The 17,532-nt window shown below is 49.7% G+C and overlaps 1 protein-coding gene across 1 annotated transcript in view; it reads left to right on the forward strand.

Moving 5' to 3' along the window:
- The window catches only part of ANKRD65 (ankyrin repeat domain 65), an 85,415-nt gene that overhangs the window by 4,155 nt on the left and 63,728 nt on the right, over positions 1-17,532 (forward strand). The gene's annotated exons all lie outside the window — the stretch shown is intronic.

Below are 17,532 nucleotides of genomic sequence, written 5' to 3' on the forward strand. Positions count from 1 at the left end.
TAAATATAAACGGGATTACAGTTAAATCATATATGTATGTATGTAAGAGTTTGTGAGTGTGTGTGTATGACTTAATTTTGTCCCTATTTGTATGTATACATACGTATGTGAGTGTGTGTACACAAACATGTAGCCTCTGAGTATTTAAATGAGCTCCCCATTTTGCAGAAAAGATTCACTGTTTGTTTTTAAAAACGAAATAAAATCTCAAAATACAGGCTAGTGAAGGGAGTGGTCCGTCTATCTATCTATCTATCTATCTATCTATCTATCTATCTATCTGTGTGTTTTCTTCTTCTGACTTCTTTCCTGGTTTACTCCTCCCCCATTTAAGTGATTTGTGTCGATTTCTAGACTGCAAACTCCTCGGGGCAGGGACCCAGCCTCTCATTCTATGTGAAGTGTCCTGTAGAACTTGGGGCAATACACAAGAGCCCGCCAAAAGTGCTGGATTCCCAATACTTTTAGAAGAGCAAGAACACTTGTAAGTTTGTCTGCCTGTTTTAAAAAGAAGAAGTCAAAATGTGGCGGTGGGCGGACCTTGTGCCAATGACCGCTCTGTCTTTCTTGTCTGCGAAATAGGAGTCGTCACTGGGGTACCTCGGGCCAAGTCTCGTCCGGCTCTGCGGGCCAGTTCTGTGTTCGAATCCTGCTCTGCCGTATTGCAGGGACAGACTTGGACTTGTAGAGATGCCGGCCGCCCCAGTGTGTGGCTCATGAAACTAAGGAGGTCATTGGTTCTGCCTCCTCACCTGCCATTGTGCATCTGGCTCCGCCCCCCAACTCCCATTTTGCACCTGACTTCACTCCGAGCTGCAATCGTCCTCCTGTCTCCTTCCCAGGCCACTGTTTTGCACCCCGAGCTGCCACTCGGCCCCTGGCCCCACCCTCAACCTGCCACTCGGCCCCTGGCCCCGCCCCCAAGCTGCCACTCGGCCCCTGGCCCCGCCCCCAAGCTGCCACTCGGCCCTTGGCCCCGCCCCAAGCTGCCACTCGGCCCCTGGCCCCGCCCTCAAGCTGCCACTCGGCCCCTGGCCCCGCCCCAAAGCCACCATCTTGCACCTGGTTCCAGGTGCTTCTTTGGGCTTCTAGGCAGGAAAACAAGCAGATCTCTTCAAGCCGGAAAGGTGCCATTCCTCCAGTTAAATGGGCACACCATGTGACGTGGACACTCTCTGTACCAATCAGGGGCACGATCCACTTCGGGTGGCCGGATCCAAGCTGGATCGGCTGGGATTCGAAGAGCGGGTCTTGTGGGAGCAAGCATGACTTGTCCCCTTAAGCTAAGCAGGGTCCGCCCTGGTTGCATATGAATGGGAGACTAGAAGTGTGAGCACTGGAAGATATTCCCCTCCCTTAGGGGATGGAGCCACTCTGGGAAGAGCATCTAGGCTCCAAGTTCCCTCCCTGGCAGCATCCCCAAGATCGGGCTGAGAGAGATTCCTGCCTGCCACCTGGGAGAAGCCGCTGCCAGCCTGTGTAGACAATACTGAGCGAGATGGACCAAGGGTCTGACTCAGTATATGGCAGCTTCCGATGTTCCTATGGAAGCTCCCCGGTGTCTGAAGCAGCTCATAACGCCGGAGGCCACATCGGTTTCGCCCCCCCAGTTATTATGATCCAAAGTCTGTACGGAGCCATCGAGGTGGCTTGGAGCTGGGTTTCGCTGGCTGAGCCTTGCGAGTTTGGTAACACGATCTCCGTGAGTCAGACTCACATGCCCATGAATCCCGACCAGTCAAAATAATTCCATTACGTTAAGGACGCTCTGTGCCAAGCGAGGAGAAAAACAGACACTTGGTCCTGGCCACGTAGCCACACCCCTTCTCCTTTAACCACACCTACCCCTTAGCCCCGCCCCGCCTTTCTTTGGCCCCGCCCCTCCTTCCCAAGAAACATGCGACAGTGCCCTCTGAGCATCCACAGAGTGCATCCCAAAGTTTCTCTCCACCCCGCGCAACTGCGGCCTGTCCTTGCTGCTTACACTCAAGTAACGGGGCCCTGATCCAGCTCAAATGGTCAGCCACGGCCATCCCCTTCCTCGACTGCATTCGGGCTATACACACGGTTTATTTTCCTTTTCTCCTCTGGCTTCGCTTTTCAGGCAGTGCTCTCTTCTGATTGACTATCGGGATAATGGTGATGTGGCTTCGAGGAGAAGGCGAGCAGCGTTACGGTGGTGCAATATTCATTCTGTTTCCGTTGTATGGCTGTTAAAATAATTATGCAATGGAACTGCACTCTTTTAAAACGGGAAGAGCATAAAGCAGTACTCTAGGATGGACAGGCAGAGATTGGGATTGATCGGTATAATTTGCGGGAGATCAGGACGAGTTTGGATTTTCGGTTAACAGCAGCTAGGGGGGAAAAGGTCCCTGCCACTGCAAATTTGCTTGTTCTCAGCGAATGGGTTGATTTCTCAGGGTTCCCGTGCCTGACCTGGGGAACAGAAGGACAGATCAGCGACCCCTTTCGACTAGGTCTCTCTATAAGAGGAGGAGAGGTGGTCTTGTGGTAAAGTGTGGCCGTCAAGTCGATTTCGACTCCTGGCACCCACAGAGCCCTGTGGTTTTCTTTTGGTAGAATACAGGAGGGGTTTGCCGTTGCCTCCTCCTTCACAGTATGAGATGATGCCTTTCAGCACCTTCCTATATTGCTGCTATATAGTACCAGTGGGGATTCGAACCGGCAGCCTTCTCCTTGTTAGCCAAGCGTTTCCCTGCTGAGCCATTAGGTGGCTTGGTCTTGTGGTAGCAATCATGAATGGTCCCTTTTGCGAAGCAGGGTCTGCTTGCGGGAGAACCCAAGTTCACTTCCTGACGGGCATCTCCAAGTTAAGTTGAGAGAGACTCCAGCCTGAAAACCCGGAGAGCTGCTGCCAGTCCGTGCAGGCAACACTGAACTGGATGCACCAAGGGCTGGACTCAGTAGGCAGCAGTTTCCTAGGTCCTAACTGAGCGGGTGCTGCTAGCCTGCTTGATTGCCTTGCCAGCCTGGCCCCTGTCGAGATGCAGTTTGCGTCCTAGTGGAGTTGGCTGTCACGTGGAGTCCCAATCTCCCGTAAACAGTGCAATACGATCCCTAGGACAGCGTGGTCAGGCAGCAGTTTAAAAGGTGACACCCGAGAAGGTTCACGTTGAACCCTGACTCATGTCCTACGTGGCGGGCCAGGACTTTTTCTGGGCTGGATTCACCGGTGCTATTTATAACTGCTCTGGGGCTACGCTTGAAGATCTCCTGTCCAAAATATGCCCAGTCTTAATAGCTGATTTTACAAGTAAATTCTGTTGACATTATCCCAGGCTCTTCTTCTGAGGCTCTCAGATCGGTTTTCAGACTGCTGCCTACTGAGTCCAACCTCTGGTCCAACTAGCTCAGGATCGTCGGCCCTGTCTGGCAGTGGCTTTTTGTGGTCCGGACAGAGGTCTTTCCCTGTCCCGCCTGGGGTGAACCAGAGGCCCTTTCTGTGCAAAGCAGGCGTTCAGCCACGGAGTTATGGCCTCTCCCCTGTGAAAGTGTTCTCCCGAGTCAAACCATTGCTCCACCCAACTCAGTACTGCCAGCCCTGACTGGCAGCAACACTCCAGGCTTTCAGATATGTTTTTCCTAGCCCTATGAAGCTGCCTTCTACTGAAGCACACTCTTGGTCCATATCGTTCAGTATTGCCTGCACTGGCTGGCAGCGACTCACCAAGGTTTCAGGCAGAGGTCTGTCTCTTTCCCAGCCCGACCTGGAGATGCTACCAGGGAGTGAACCTGGGACCTTCTGCATGCAAAACGGACAATCTATCTTTGATCTACAACTGTGAGCACTTTGTTATCCTGAATGTCAGGTAGATAGATCTTTGGAGGATAGGAAACTGCCTTATACTGAGTCAGACCATTGGTCAGGATTGTCTACCCAGACTGGCAGCAGCGTCTCCAAGGTTACAGACAGGAGCCTCTCTCCGCCGTATCTAGAGATGCCAGGGAGGGAACTTGGGACCTTCTGTTACACAAGCATTCAGGTGCTCTTCCCAGAGTAGCCCCATCCCCTAAGGGATCTTACAAGGCTCACATGTAGTCTCCCATTCAAATGCAAACCAGGGCAGGCCCTGCTTAGCAAAGGGGACAACTCATGCTTGCCACCACAAGACCAGCTCTCCTCCCATCCACTTGGGGGCAGGTGATCCTTCCAATACCTAAACCCCAGAAAGTTTGGGTCAGGTTCCGAGACTTGGGAAGTCTTCGGTTTCTTTGAAAGAGTTCATCAGCAGGCTACAGAGGAAAATCAGGAGAAGTTCCTCAATAGAAGGCGCAGGGGGTTATTCCAGGTGGCGGTTCCGCTCAGCCCCAGTTCCCCTCGAGTGACTCTGTCGCAACGCAAAATGAAGTCAGGACGCGGGCCCAGGCCCGACGCGTCCGAGGCGCCGGGTGGGAGCTCGGCCAGATCGCTTCGGATCAGAGCGCCAGGCGCTTGAAGAGTCCCCCAGGCACCCAACCTGTCGTGTCGGGCCAGCCATCAGGGAGACGGACCAAATCCAGAGTGACTTCTGTAGGCTAGCTTGGCATGTCTTCCGAGGAGCTAGAAAAAGGAGGAGGGAGAAATCATGTCCGACTTCCATCTCTGGGGGAATCACAAGGAATTGGAATCACAAGGAATTCACGAGGAATCGGAATCACAAGGAATGATAAGGAATTGGAATCACAAGGAATTATCTGGGGGACTCACAAGGAATCGAATGTGGGAAAGCATTGTGGGGGAACTGCGGGAGAAAATATCCAGGAATAGCTCCATCTGGATTTTCAGGGTCTGTTGAATGTAATCGCATAAAACAGGGCTGCAGAACTTTGCAGAACCTCCAGCAGATGCCGGACTACAGATCCCATAATCCCTGACTATTGGCCACTATGTCTGGGGGTGACGGGCGCTGTAGTCTACCCACAGACAGAGGCTCAAAGTTGTGCCTCTCTGAAATAAAAACACATGGTTATGTTATCCATCTTATTTATTTATTATTTCTCTGTGTAAACCGCTTTGGAAACGTTTGTTGAAAAGCGGTATATAAATATTGGTTGTGGTTGTTATACTCACAAGGACCCCGTGAGGCAGGTCACGCTGAGAGATACGTGATTGGCCCAGAGGCACTCAGTGAGTTTCAAGGCTGAATGGGGATTTGAACTCGGCTCTCCCTGGTCCTAGTTAGTCCCACACTCTCATCACTACAGCCCAATTGAATCCTCATTTTGGACTGCTTTTTGTCCAACATGATAATGGAGCAAATTCCTTCCTCTGGGGTTACAGGTGATAATAAAGAGGGCTAGTTTGTTGCCCATAGCCACCTAATGGCACAGCGGGGAAATGACTTGACTAGCAAGCCAGAGGTTGCTGGTTCGAATCCCCGCTGGGATATTTCCCAGACAATGGGAAACACCTCTATCGGGCAGCAGCGATATAGGAAGATGCTGAAAGGCATCATCATCTCATACTGGGTGGGAGGAGGCAATGGTCAACCCCTCCTGTATTCTACCAAAGACAACCACAGGGCTCTGTGTTCGCCATGAGTCGACACCGACTCAACAGCACACTTTATACCTAGGGGCAAAAGAAGAGCAAATCTTTGCACCACCACCCACGAAAATTCCTCATCCCTTACAGCCTACAGAAAGAGCCTCCCTCAATCACCCGGGCTATAGAGTGATCACATTTTTCCAGAATGCCTCGGAGCCAAAAAAAAGAGCAGTTATGGAAAATGTATACATTAGCTCAAGTCGTAACATTTCGTTTCAGGGGTGGAACATCCAGATCACCACGTCCCCCGATTCCTCCTTGCGTAATATTTGATGATTCCCTGCCAAAATAAGAGCTTCTCCATCTCTGTGTGCTTTTGAAAAGACCCTTAAGACATACCTGTTTTCTCAGGCTTTTAATTAAAACTAATTTTTAAACGGTGTCATTGTTTTACTCTGTGGAATTGTAGGGGTGTGCGTCGAACTCTGTGGAATTGCAGGTTTGATGAATGTGGAATTGTAGGTTTGGCGTCGAACCGGTTCGGCGGTTCGATCGTGGTCCGAACGAGGGGTGGCTCAGCTCGCAATCAAACCGAACCGAGCCTGGTTTGGGTGGACCGGTTCGGTGCTGTATGGGCAGTGGTGGGTGGCAGCAGCGAGAGAGAGAGATTAAGGGTCTTACTGGCCACGCGGCTACCAGTGCCACCACTCACCCCCTCCACCCCCTCCACCGGCACAGCCCATATCAAACGCATGCACGCCCCTCTGTCCTTCACCAAGCTGCCCATGCGGTTCGGTAGCACACAATTCGGTTCGGATTCCATTCAAATTCGATGCGAGCCAAACCGCGACTCCTGGTTCGTGCACACTCCTATTTAATTGTTTTATTCTCTGAATGGTTTTTAATTGCTTTTATTCTGTGGAAGTTCTTTAATTGTTTTTATTCTGTGAAAGTCCTTTAATTGTTTTTATTTTGTTGTTCTATTGTAATTTGGCTTATGTACGCCACCTAGAGATATATATACCAGGCAGTATAAAAATATGATAGAGAGATAGAGCTATAGCGATAGGTAGGTAGGTAGTTTGATAGATAGATAGATAGATAGATAGATAGATAGATAGATAGATAGATGGAAAGAAAGGCTTCTTTCCTTTTCGAATGGTTGTTGATATTTACAAGCAGAGACGGAAACTTGTGAATGATCTCAGAGGCTGCTGCCTAATGGAGAAATCCCAGAAGCTATCCTAGAAGAAAGGCAATAAAAAAGAAGGCTCCTGTTCCCGAGGATTTGGGAGATTTGGCGCCAAAGAATGGCTTTCTTCCCAGTTTCTAATACCTCTAGGATGTCGTAAGGCCAACTCGGTTATGAAGTAGTGCATTTGCGACAATTCCTTACAAAGGGGTCTGAGTTCTATTCCGTCGCATAAGATCACGTGGCATCCATTTCTGGCAGGGGTGGTTGGGGACGCACCGACCTGGCTCTAGACCCCGACTCACAGTTCTCAGAAAGGATGAAAAATGGGCCCAATGCCGCCCATACAATTTGGCTTCTTGGGATGCTGTCCGGAGAAGAAATGCTACCTTTAGCTACTTGGAATCACGACAGGGTTATTTATAGTTCTTCATGTGGGCTTGGTTTTCAGCCGCGCTCTTTCCATGCGTGCTGTGGGGCAGGGGTTCCTGGGCTCGAGCCCTCAGATTGCGTTGGACTACGATGCCCATCACCCCCCAGCCTTCAGTCCCTGGAACAGGGGGTGATGGGTGTTGTAGTCCGACACACTCTGTACAGTTCTGGTCACGGGTGCCGTAAGAAAGAGCTGGAAAAGGCGCGGAGAAGGGCAACCAAAATCATCAGGAGGTTGGAGAGATCCCCCTTTGAGGAAAGACTACAATGTTTGGGCTTTTTTGAGTTTAGAAAGAAAGCAGGTAAGGGGGGCACGATTGATTGATTGATTGATTGATTGAGTGCCGTCAACTCTGAGCGACCACATAGATAGATTCTATGCAGGATGATCTGTCTTCAACTAGGTCTTCAAGGTCTCCCAGTGGTGCATTCATTGCTGTCGTCATCGAGTCCATCCACCTTGCTGCTGGTCGTCCTCTTCTTCTCTGGCCTTCCACTTTCCCCAGCATGATGGGCTCATACACACACAGCATAATGTGTAATGCTTGAGCCTTTTAATCTCCTGACACTTTAAGAACACAATATTGACAACTCTGGGGGATCTTGTGCTCGGCTGCGCTTGGCCCTACAGCTGCCCTGGAAAAAGCCAGATGTTTTCATCAGGAAGAGACAAGCCATTCCTCCGGGCTAAGTTCAGAAGCAAGGCAGAATTCCCGGGGGCGTGTTAGGCAAGAAGACAGCCTTGCTCTGCTAGTGCGGCATCTCACAACAGGCACCCATACTCGGATCAGATGGAAATGTATTGGATCCAAAAGGTGAATTGATCAATCAGCTAAATGGCGAGAGTTTCCCCCACCTCTTTAGTTACATATTAAGTCATACCCTTGAATCTCCTTCAATCTCCTTGCCCCTAAGCTCTTTCAGAGTCTTGTGTGTCCCGCCAGCTTCTGATGTTCAGTTACCGGGACCATGTGAGTGAGCCTTTCTGGTGCTAGCACCCTCTCTGTGGAACTCCCTGCCACCTGATCTTTGGGTGGCACCTTTCCTGACAATTAAAAAAAAAGAATGTGAAAACACTGCTCTTTCATCAGGCCTTCTCCAGCTTTTAGCTGTTGCTGGTTCCTTTTTAGTGCCCCCACCCACTCTTTCCTTCTTTCTTTCTTTCTTTCTTTCTTTCTTTCTTTCTTTCTTTCTTTCTTTCTTTCTTTCTTTCTTTCTTTCTTTCTCCCCCCTCCCTCCCTCCGCCTCTCTCAATCTTTAAAGCTCTCTCTCTTTTCTGCACAACTTTCTTCTTGCCTTTTTTTGATATTCCTCCCTTCCTTCCTCCCTTCCTTTCTCTTTCCTCTCTCCTCTCTCAATCTCTCTCTCAATCTTTCTCTTTTTTCTGCACATCATCTTGCCTTTTTCAATCCTTCTTTTCCTTCCTTCCTCCCTTCCTTTCTCTTCCCCTCTCTCTTTTTCTCTTTTCTATGCTTCTTGACCTTTCCTTCCTTCCTCTCTCTCTCCTCTCTCAATCTCTCTCTCTCAATCTTTCTCTTTTCTGCATCTTGCCTTTTTCAATCTTTTTTTTCCTCCCTTCCTTTCTCTTCCCCGCTCTCTTTTTCTCTTTTCTGTCTGTGGCATTAGGGAGGGTTTTGGCCCCAGCTGTCGATCCTGGAAATCCACCTCTTTCCTTGGGAACCAATGGAAGGCTCTCCGTCTTATCGATTGCCTCCTTTCATGGGTGGGGGGGTTTCCGACACCCCCTAGGCAGGAGGCGATGTTATCCCAGCATGAAGAGCTTCGACCAGAAGCCTCCGAAAGGGAAGGAGAACAGATAGAAACCGACATTTTGGAGATGTCTCTTTATGTGCTAAAAACATTCTGCCAAGACTGGAAGACGGGGGAAGAAACCAGAGGCCGAATGGGCCAATGTGTAGGGTAGAAACAGTTTGCAACCGTTATTTATTTATTTATGTGTTTGTTCATTTCTTTTTTTTACATTTATATCCTGCTTTTCTTGGCAGGAGCCCAGAAGCGGTGTGCCTCGTTACATTTAGCCTCACAACAACCCCGTGAGGCCGGTTAGGCAGCGAGAGAAGTGAGTGGCCCAGAGTCACCCAGTGAGTTTCATTTCAGGGCCGGATGGGGATTTGAATCCGGGCCCGGGCCCAGTGCTCTAACCACTGCACCGCGCTGCCCCTCGGGGACCAAAGGGGCCCCGTCCATAATGCACGGGGGGCCGAAAATGGCTGGAGGGGTGTGCGGGACGTATGCACACCAAGGACGGTTTCTTTTCTTTAAAAATGTTAGAACATTGCTGTTGTCTCTCCAGCAGCAGCGTTGGCCGGGGGCCACCCGAGGCAATTACAGTTTTATGGTTGGCATCTGCGTCCTTTGGAAGGAAGACGAAACTTGGCATGGGCAGAAAGGCTGGGCATGACGTTATTTACGACCTCCTCTAGGCACAGACGAGGTCTTGGCTCCTGCGAAAGGCGAGGGACTCATGATTCCATTCCCGAGCTGGAAGGAACACCACAGGCTTTGTGCGAAGGAAAATGGAGCTCTGAGAAAGACTTATGGGCTTCCTTCTCGAGCCAAGTTGACACTCTGTCTGCAGAGCAAAACAGCTCCCTGGAGTCCAAAAGACCCCCCCCCCCGCTCTGGGGCAGCATCTCCCGGTAGGGCTGGGAGAGACTCCTGCCTGAAACCTTGAAGCGCTGCTGCCAGTCAGTGTAGGCAATACTGAGCTAGACGGACCAAGGGTCGGACTCAGTAGGCAGCAGCTCCCTCGGTTCAATTCAAATGTGAAATTCAGATACTTGGGGCAAATCTGCAGCCTGAGAAAGCAGTTAGATACAAATATGGAGTGAGATAATCTGCCCTCTTCTTGTTTGTCTCCACTCTTTGCCGCACCAGAGGGAAATAGATTTCACCCTGGCAATATGGCAACAATTTAACGCTGTGTCGTCGACAGCCACAGTACTAAAATGAAAGAGGAACTTGAAGCAAGATCCGAAGATGGAGGGGAAGCCGTGGAGGAGAGCTGGTCTTGTGGTAGCCAGCATGCATTGTCCCCTCTACTAAGCAGGGTCCACCCTGGTTTGAATTTGAATGGGAGACTCCCTGTGTGAGCACTGGAAGATATTCCCCTGAGGGGATGGGCCGCTCTGGGAAGAGCATCTAGGTTCTTCCAAGTTACCTCCCTGGCAGCATCTCCAAGAGAGGGCGGAGAGAGATTCCTGCCTGCGACCTTGGAGAAGCCGCTGCCAGTCTGTGAAGACAATACTGAGCTAGATAGACCAATGGTCTGACTCAGACGGTAGAAGGCAGCTTCCTGTGTTCCTGTGTTTCTATAAAGATGGGGAGGAAGTCACTCATGGGGCCAAAGGTAGAGTGGAGATCTGTAGTTCTTATAATTCCTCTGCTAGTCCGTTCACGCTTCTTCAGTGGAGCGGAGGGCTGAATTCACCGGGGCCTTGCTGTCGGAACAGATCCACGTCCTCCTAGCCGGCATTCGGGATGCCAGTCCTTGTCGACACGGATTACTTTCACTGTCAAAGGGGTCAGGCCGTTAAGCAGCGCCCTTGACACGGCCCCATTTCCTCCCCTCGCTTTCCAAAAGGCAGCAAACTCATTGCGCCAAAGGGCACAGAAGCCAGCCAGGAACACCTGGCCGCTCTCCGGAATGAGTCCCGGCCGGGGATGTTTTTTGTCTCCACATGCAACAGATTGGCGGCAGGCTTCGTGCCAGCACAGAACGCCGCCTCCAACCCAGGGGCCTCGATGGCAAGCATGAAAGAGGGATGCATCCATCCAAGCTGATGTCCGTTAATTGGCCGAGGCAATTTTAATCAGCGGCAATAAATCTTAACCGAGTGGGCGTGGGGTGGGTGGCACCGGACCGATGCATTGGTTTTTGTGGCTTCGCGGGCACAAGCGTCGGGGTTAGGTGTTTCGGCGAGGGGGTCCTGAATTCGAATCCCACCTCTCTAGCTCGGCTTTTGCTAACTGGATTTGGACAAGGCGATTTCCTCTCAGCTTCAATCCCCCCATCTGTAATATATTATCTTTATCTCTAGCGATAGTAGTAGTAGTAGTAGTGATGCTGATGATGATAATAATAATGATGATAATGATAATGATGATGTCTGGAACAACAAAAACAACTAGCTGGCCCAGACACAGAGCCTCTGAGCCTCTGGTTCTCCCTCATTCTTGACCCCTCATTTTCAGGTCTCCCCACCTCCTCTTCCTCCCTCCAATGTTTTCTTTCTCTGGCCGGCCAGTTTTTGTGGCCGGTCGCCTCTTTCTCCGCCCCCCCCCCCGGCTGCCGCTGCTGCTTTCTCGCAACCTTGGAGAAGCCGCTGCCAGTCTGTGCAGACAATACTGAGCTGGACGGACCAAGGGTCTGACTCCGTATATGGCAGCTTCCTGTGTTCCTATGTTCCATTGTTCCTCAGTCTTTTGTGTGCTATAAATGACACCCTTTCCCTTCATACTATCCCGAGAGGGTGGGTTTCACCATGCCAGACATAGGGCACCCCATGCCCTACAGCGAAACCTGGGCCCCCAAATAAAAAAAGGACCCCCTCTTCCAGCCCAGCAGCGAAGGCAGAGAAATGACCGGTGACTTTCATCGCTGAACGGAGGTCAGGAAACTAGATTTTTAAGACAAACACGTAGCAAGCTCCATTTTATATTTTATTTTTTAAGATTGAGAGAGCTTTCCCACCCCCTTGGGGCCCAGAATACTTGTTTCTGGGATGGCATCCAACCCTTTCAACTGCAACACTGGCTTTTTAGAACGTGCTGCTATGAAACCGTTGGCACCTCCGCACCGGCGGGGATGAATTAGGGTTCTGCGGTTTCACTGGCGGAGGAGAGAAAGACGCAGCGAAAACCAGACTGGAAACGCAGCCAACTCTTTAGATCTTCAGAGCAGAGCAAAACTCAGTTGGGATGGGGCAGAGGTGTGTACGAGGAGGACAGATCTGTGCAGGAGGAAATGAAGAAACGTGCAGGAGGAAATGAAGAAGGAAGGTGTCTTTTGGGGTACTGTGTCTTCATAGACTGGGGGTCGTTTTTCAGGGTGACTTTGGGCCAGTCGTGTATCTCTCAGCCTAACCTACCTCACAGGGCTGTCGTGAGGAGGAGGAGAGCTGGCCTTGTGGTAGCAAGCTTGAATTGCCCCCTTTGCTAAGCAGGGCCCAGCCTGGTTTGCATTTGAATGGGAGACTATATGTGAGCAGCACCATAAAAGGTATGGGGCCGCTCTGGGAAGAGCACCTGTATGCTTGAATGCAGATGGTCCCACGTTCCCTCCCTGGCAGCATCTCCAAGATAGGGCTGAAAGAGACTCCTGCCTGCAACCTTGGAGAAATTGCTGCCAGTCTGTGCAGACAGCGCTGAGCTAGATGGACCGATGGTCTGACTCACAGGAACATAGGAAGCTGCCATAGGAACAATGGAAGCTTCCGTATACTGAGTCAGACCCTTGGTCTATCTTGCTCAGTATTGTCTACACAGACTGGCAGCGGCTTCTCCAAAGTGGCAGGCAGGAGTCTCTCTCAACCCTATCTCGGAGATGCTGCCAGGGAGGGAACTAGGAAACTTCTGCTCTTATTTATTTATTTGAAATATCAAAAACGTTCCGTTCCCAAACCATAGCATTCAGAACAGTTCATATGGGTACCAAAACTTTGCACTTCCTTATTCCGAGACTGGAGCAACCAAATCCATCTAGATGCATATTTGTCTGTTGTATGCTCATCCTCGGAATATTTTGAATACACGGGTTTTAACAACAAATATCATGTTCCAAATATGTGTTAACCTGTCTAGTCTTGTGGGAGCTGTTGTTTACCCCAAGCTTTCACAATGCAGACTCTTTCTGCTGTTGACAGAGAAGTGATCATCTCTACGCCGGTTTCCAACACTCTTCTTACATATCCAGAAAGAATTTGCTTTGGGTCATTTGTTAAATTATAGCCTGTCATTGCATTAATTGTTGATACGACATCTTGCCAAAAGTTAATAATAAGTGGACATGACCCAAAATTATGTAAAATCTCTGCCCCAGGAGATGGGCACCTTTGGCAATGATCATCCGTCAGGTGATAGATACTGTACATTTCAGACATCATGGAGTCAAATACCAACAACATTGTAGTTAAAACAGGCTCTCTCCTATGGGGATATAGTCTGGAGTGGTATCCCAGGATAATTTTTTCAGGTTGGTAGCATCCAGTTTGTCCCAAAGGCAGGACCTGGTGACATCATAAGGTGGTGCCTGGTTATATCACTGCCACTTCTTGTGATTTGATTTCCACAAGGAGCCTTGACTCCTTGTGGATTGACTCCTGGCTTCTCTTTGACTTTCTATTTGCCTCCTGGCTCCTGACTGGTTGCTCCATTTGGCTCCTGGCTTTTCTCTGACCTCCAGTTTGCTGTTTGCCCTGCTTGACTCCGGGCTTTTTTCTGCCCTTCTTTTTGCCCTTCTTTTTGCTCTTTGGTGTCAGGCTCACTGCTGCTCTTCCTGGCTCCTCTCTGACCTCCCCCACTTGACTCCTGGCTTGCCTCTTATCTCTGGTTTGCTGCCTGGTACCTGAATGATTGCTCAGTTTGACTCCTAGCTTGTCCCTGACCTTCTTTTTGCTCCTGGCTCCTAGCTCCCGGCTCCTAGCTCCCTCCTTGACTCGGGCTTGTCTCTGATCTCCGATTTCCTGTTTGCCCAGCTTGACTCCTGGCTTCTCTTCTTGTTGCTTTCTCGCTCCTGGTTGCTTACTCATTTTTTGGCTTGGCTATGAGCTCCGGTTTGCCCCCCCCCCGCCAAGTCCTGCCCCTGCCCCAAACCAAGATGCAGATTTACTCTCTGGTCTGTAGGGTTGGCCTAACATGCTCCGACCTCTGCCAAACAGCAGTGAATGGTTACAGAAGACACTTAAGCAACGGAGAGTCACCCTGGGGTCAGCTTGTGTGCCTGGGGTATTGTTCTCCTTCTCGGATGTGACAGCGGACGGATGATTCAGCGGTGTCAGGAAATCTGGCCATTGATGCCTGGCCGACGTTTACTCCTTTGGGACCACTCCAAAGGCCCCCAGATGTAAGGAAGCCCAGGACAGATACTTCCTGAGACAAAACAAGCACAGAGAAGAGGGGGAAACAAGTGACAATGAGACCAGCCCCATCAGAGAGAGCACAAAGACGGAGCTGCCTATGGCTCCGTCCCATCCTGCTTCCGAGACAGAAAGGGAACCATCCACTCCATAAAATGTCCCGGTTTTCTGAGGATCCGTCTTCTTCCAAGCCATCATTTCAAAGCCCTTGGAAGGACACCTGGTGGGGGCCTGTGACAGGGCTGTGTAACGTATGCAATGTAGCGATGGTTGGACTACAACTCCCATCATCCACAACTATTGGTCACAGCAGTGGGGGGATGGTGGGAGTTGGAGTTGGAGGGCCAAAGGCAGATCGCCGAATAACTCCTCCAAGCAGGCCCATAGCTATGTGGGTCGGGCTCCCACCTGCCCTCATTTTTGATCCTCCCCCATAGAGTTTTCACAAACACACGATTTTAAAACTGCTATATTGTAAGGTAACAGGAAGCAACTCCGGTGGTAAAATCTGCCCCCCCCTCCCCAATAGTTTAGGCTGGCTATGGTTGGACCTGCTTCCGTGGGATTATTTGAAAAGTAATTCTGATCTGATCTCAGATCCTTTCCTGATCTCTTCCACTCCATGATATAGACCAGTGTTTCTCAAACTTTTTGGAGTCAAGGACCGCTAAATTCTTCGTGCAGAGTTTCAAGGACCGCTACATTCTTCTTGTGCAGTTTCCCGGACCAGCAGTTAGTAAAGGGGTTTCAAGTCTGTCTGTCTATCTATCTATCTGTCTGTCTGTCTATCTATCAGACTTCTATACTGCCCAAAACTTGCATCTCTGGGCAGTTTAGAATGAAAATAATATAAGCATTAAAATAATTAAATTTGGAATCTTTTGCAAACATGGAATATTAGGGGTTCTTAACCTTGGGTCCCTCAGTTAAACTCCCATAACCTCCAACAACAATGGCATTTGGCCATTATGGCTGGGGATTATGGGAGTAGAAGTCCACCAACGTCTGGGTACCCAAGGTTGAGAACCCCTGAATCTAAAAGCCTGGGTGAACAAATTTGTCTCCAGTATGTCTGGAGTGGAGGTGCTTGTGATTACTCAGTGGAGAGGGGATGTTGGGCCATTAGAAAAATTCAAAAGCTACATGGGGCCAATGAAAACAACATACAAGCAAGCCCCACTGATGCAAGAGGGAAACAGCGTTCCCTCTCAAGGCGCCTCAACCACAACAGGCAGCTGGGTTTCAATCAACCAACCTTTGGCTGCAAACAATGAGCATGCAAGAACCAGTAGCCCTTGAAGTGGCGCCCACTGCCATACTTTTTCCTCCATGCCCCCGCACCGCATACAGTTTGAAGCTGTAAAGATAGGGAATAAGATAGCTGTAGGAAGATCTCAGCAGCACGTGGAGGCAAGGCACAAGAAGGGTCCCATGCCTCCGTGATACTCTTCCTCTTCCGTGCCATGTGCAAAATTGAGGAAGTGAGTGCCTTGATTTCAGTTGGGGGGGGGTTGACTCCCAGTCAGGGACCGGCACTCAACCCTTCGGGGACCGGCAGCGGTCCAGGGACCGGTGGTTGAGAAACACTGATATAGACGAGGAGGAGTTTTCAACTTTGGGGTCCCAGATGTTGCTGGACTACAACTCCCATCATCCTTTTGGCCATTGTGGTGGAGAATCTATCTATCTATCTATCTATCTATCTATCTATCTATCTATCTATCTATCATATTTATATACCGCAGTGTACACGATCCAAATTACAATATAAACACAAAAACATACAAAACACTTTCACAGAATAAAAACAAACACAATTCACAGGGTGAAACAATTGAAATGTTTTCACCAGATTAAAAAAACAGTTAAACAGTTTACAATTAATTTTAATTCAAAGTCTGAAAGAACAGGTGTATCTTAAAGGGTTTTTTTTTTAAAAAAAAACCCATCAGAGATGAAAGAGTTGTAGCTCTTGTTTTGACCAGGAGTGCATTCCAAAGCCCTGGGGCACCCACAGAGAAGGCCCGTCCCTGAGTAGTTATCAGACAAGCCGGCGGCAACCCAAACCAGACCTCCCCAGATGATCTTAATAGGCGGCAGGGTTCAGGACAGAGAAGGCGCTCTCTTAAGTACCCTGGACCTAAGCCAGTCAGGGGTTTATAGGTAATTACATATATGTTTCCTCAGTTCAGAACATATCATCAGCCGGTCCAATTCTTTCCAAATCGGTGTTATATATTCCCTTTGGGTTGTCCCAGAGACCAACCTGGCTGCCGCATTCTGGACCAGTTATTGTTTCCGAACAATGTATAAAGGCAGCCCCACATAGAGTGCATTACAGTAGTCAAGCCTGGAGGTCACCAGCATATGTAAAGTGAAGCAAAGTGTGCCGTCGAGTCGGTGTCGACTCGTGGCGCCCACAGAGCCCTGTGGTTGTCTTTGGTAGAATACAGGAGGGGTTGATCATTGCCTCCTCCCACGCAGTATGAGATGATGCCTTTCAGCACCTTCCGATATCGCTGTTGCCCGTTAGAGGTGTTTCCCATAGTCTGGGAAACATACCAGCGGGGATTCGAACCGGCAACCTCCGGCTTGCTAGTCAAGTCATTTCACCAGCATATGTACTACTGTTGTACATATGTAATTTACCTCCAGAAATGGATATAGCTGACGTATCAGCCAGAGCTGATAAAAAGCACCCCTGGTGAACACTGCCTCAACCTGAGAAACCGGAGAGAGTTTTGGATCCAGGAGCACGCCCAAGCATGGGATGATGGGACTTGTAGTCCAACACAGGAGCACGCCCAAGCGAGGGATGATGGGAGTTGTAGTCCGACATACCTGGAAAGCTACGGTTGGGAACCCCTGATATAGACAAAAAAGGCATTTGAATTTCCCAGGATTGCAACAAGACTTTTAAATGGTTTTTAAAAGGTCTTTGCCTTACTTAGCCATGTCAACAACCGGCACCTTTGAAATCCACCCCTGGATTTTCTCACCGCCGGCCAGATTCAATATTTATTCATGAGGCTGGAAAAAAACTCAGCTACAGCTGGGCTATTTGACCCCCCCAGGCTATAAACGTACAGGCCGTAACCTCTCTGAAATGAGACCTTTCTGTTTGTTCCTTTTACTATTCTCTGCTAGGATAACAAATCAGCAGAGGAAGGACAGCCCTTGCTGAGACACATGAAAAGATGAACCGTGTCGGGGTCTCTGAGACAAACTCCCGATGCTGGGAATTAAGACAGAGCCAAGCAAGTTCTTTTGTTCTCAACCCCGCTCTTTAGGAGCTTGCTGTCTCCTAGGAACATAGGAAG

The sequence above is a fragment of the Hemicordylus capensis genome, chromosome 16 (assembly GCF_027244095.1).
Source record: "Hemicordylus capensis ecotype Gifberg chromosome 16, rHemCap1.1.pri, whole genome shotgun sequence".
NCBI classification, from domain to species: domain Eukaryota; kingdom Metazoa; phylum Chordata; class Lepidosauria; order Squamata; family Cordylidae; genus Hemicordylus; species Hemicordylus capensis.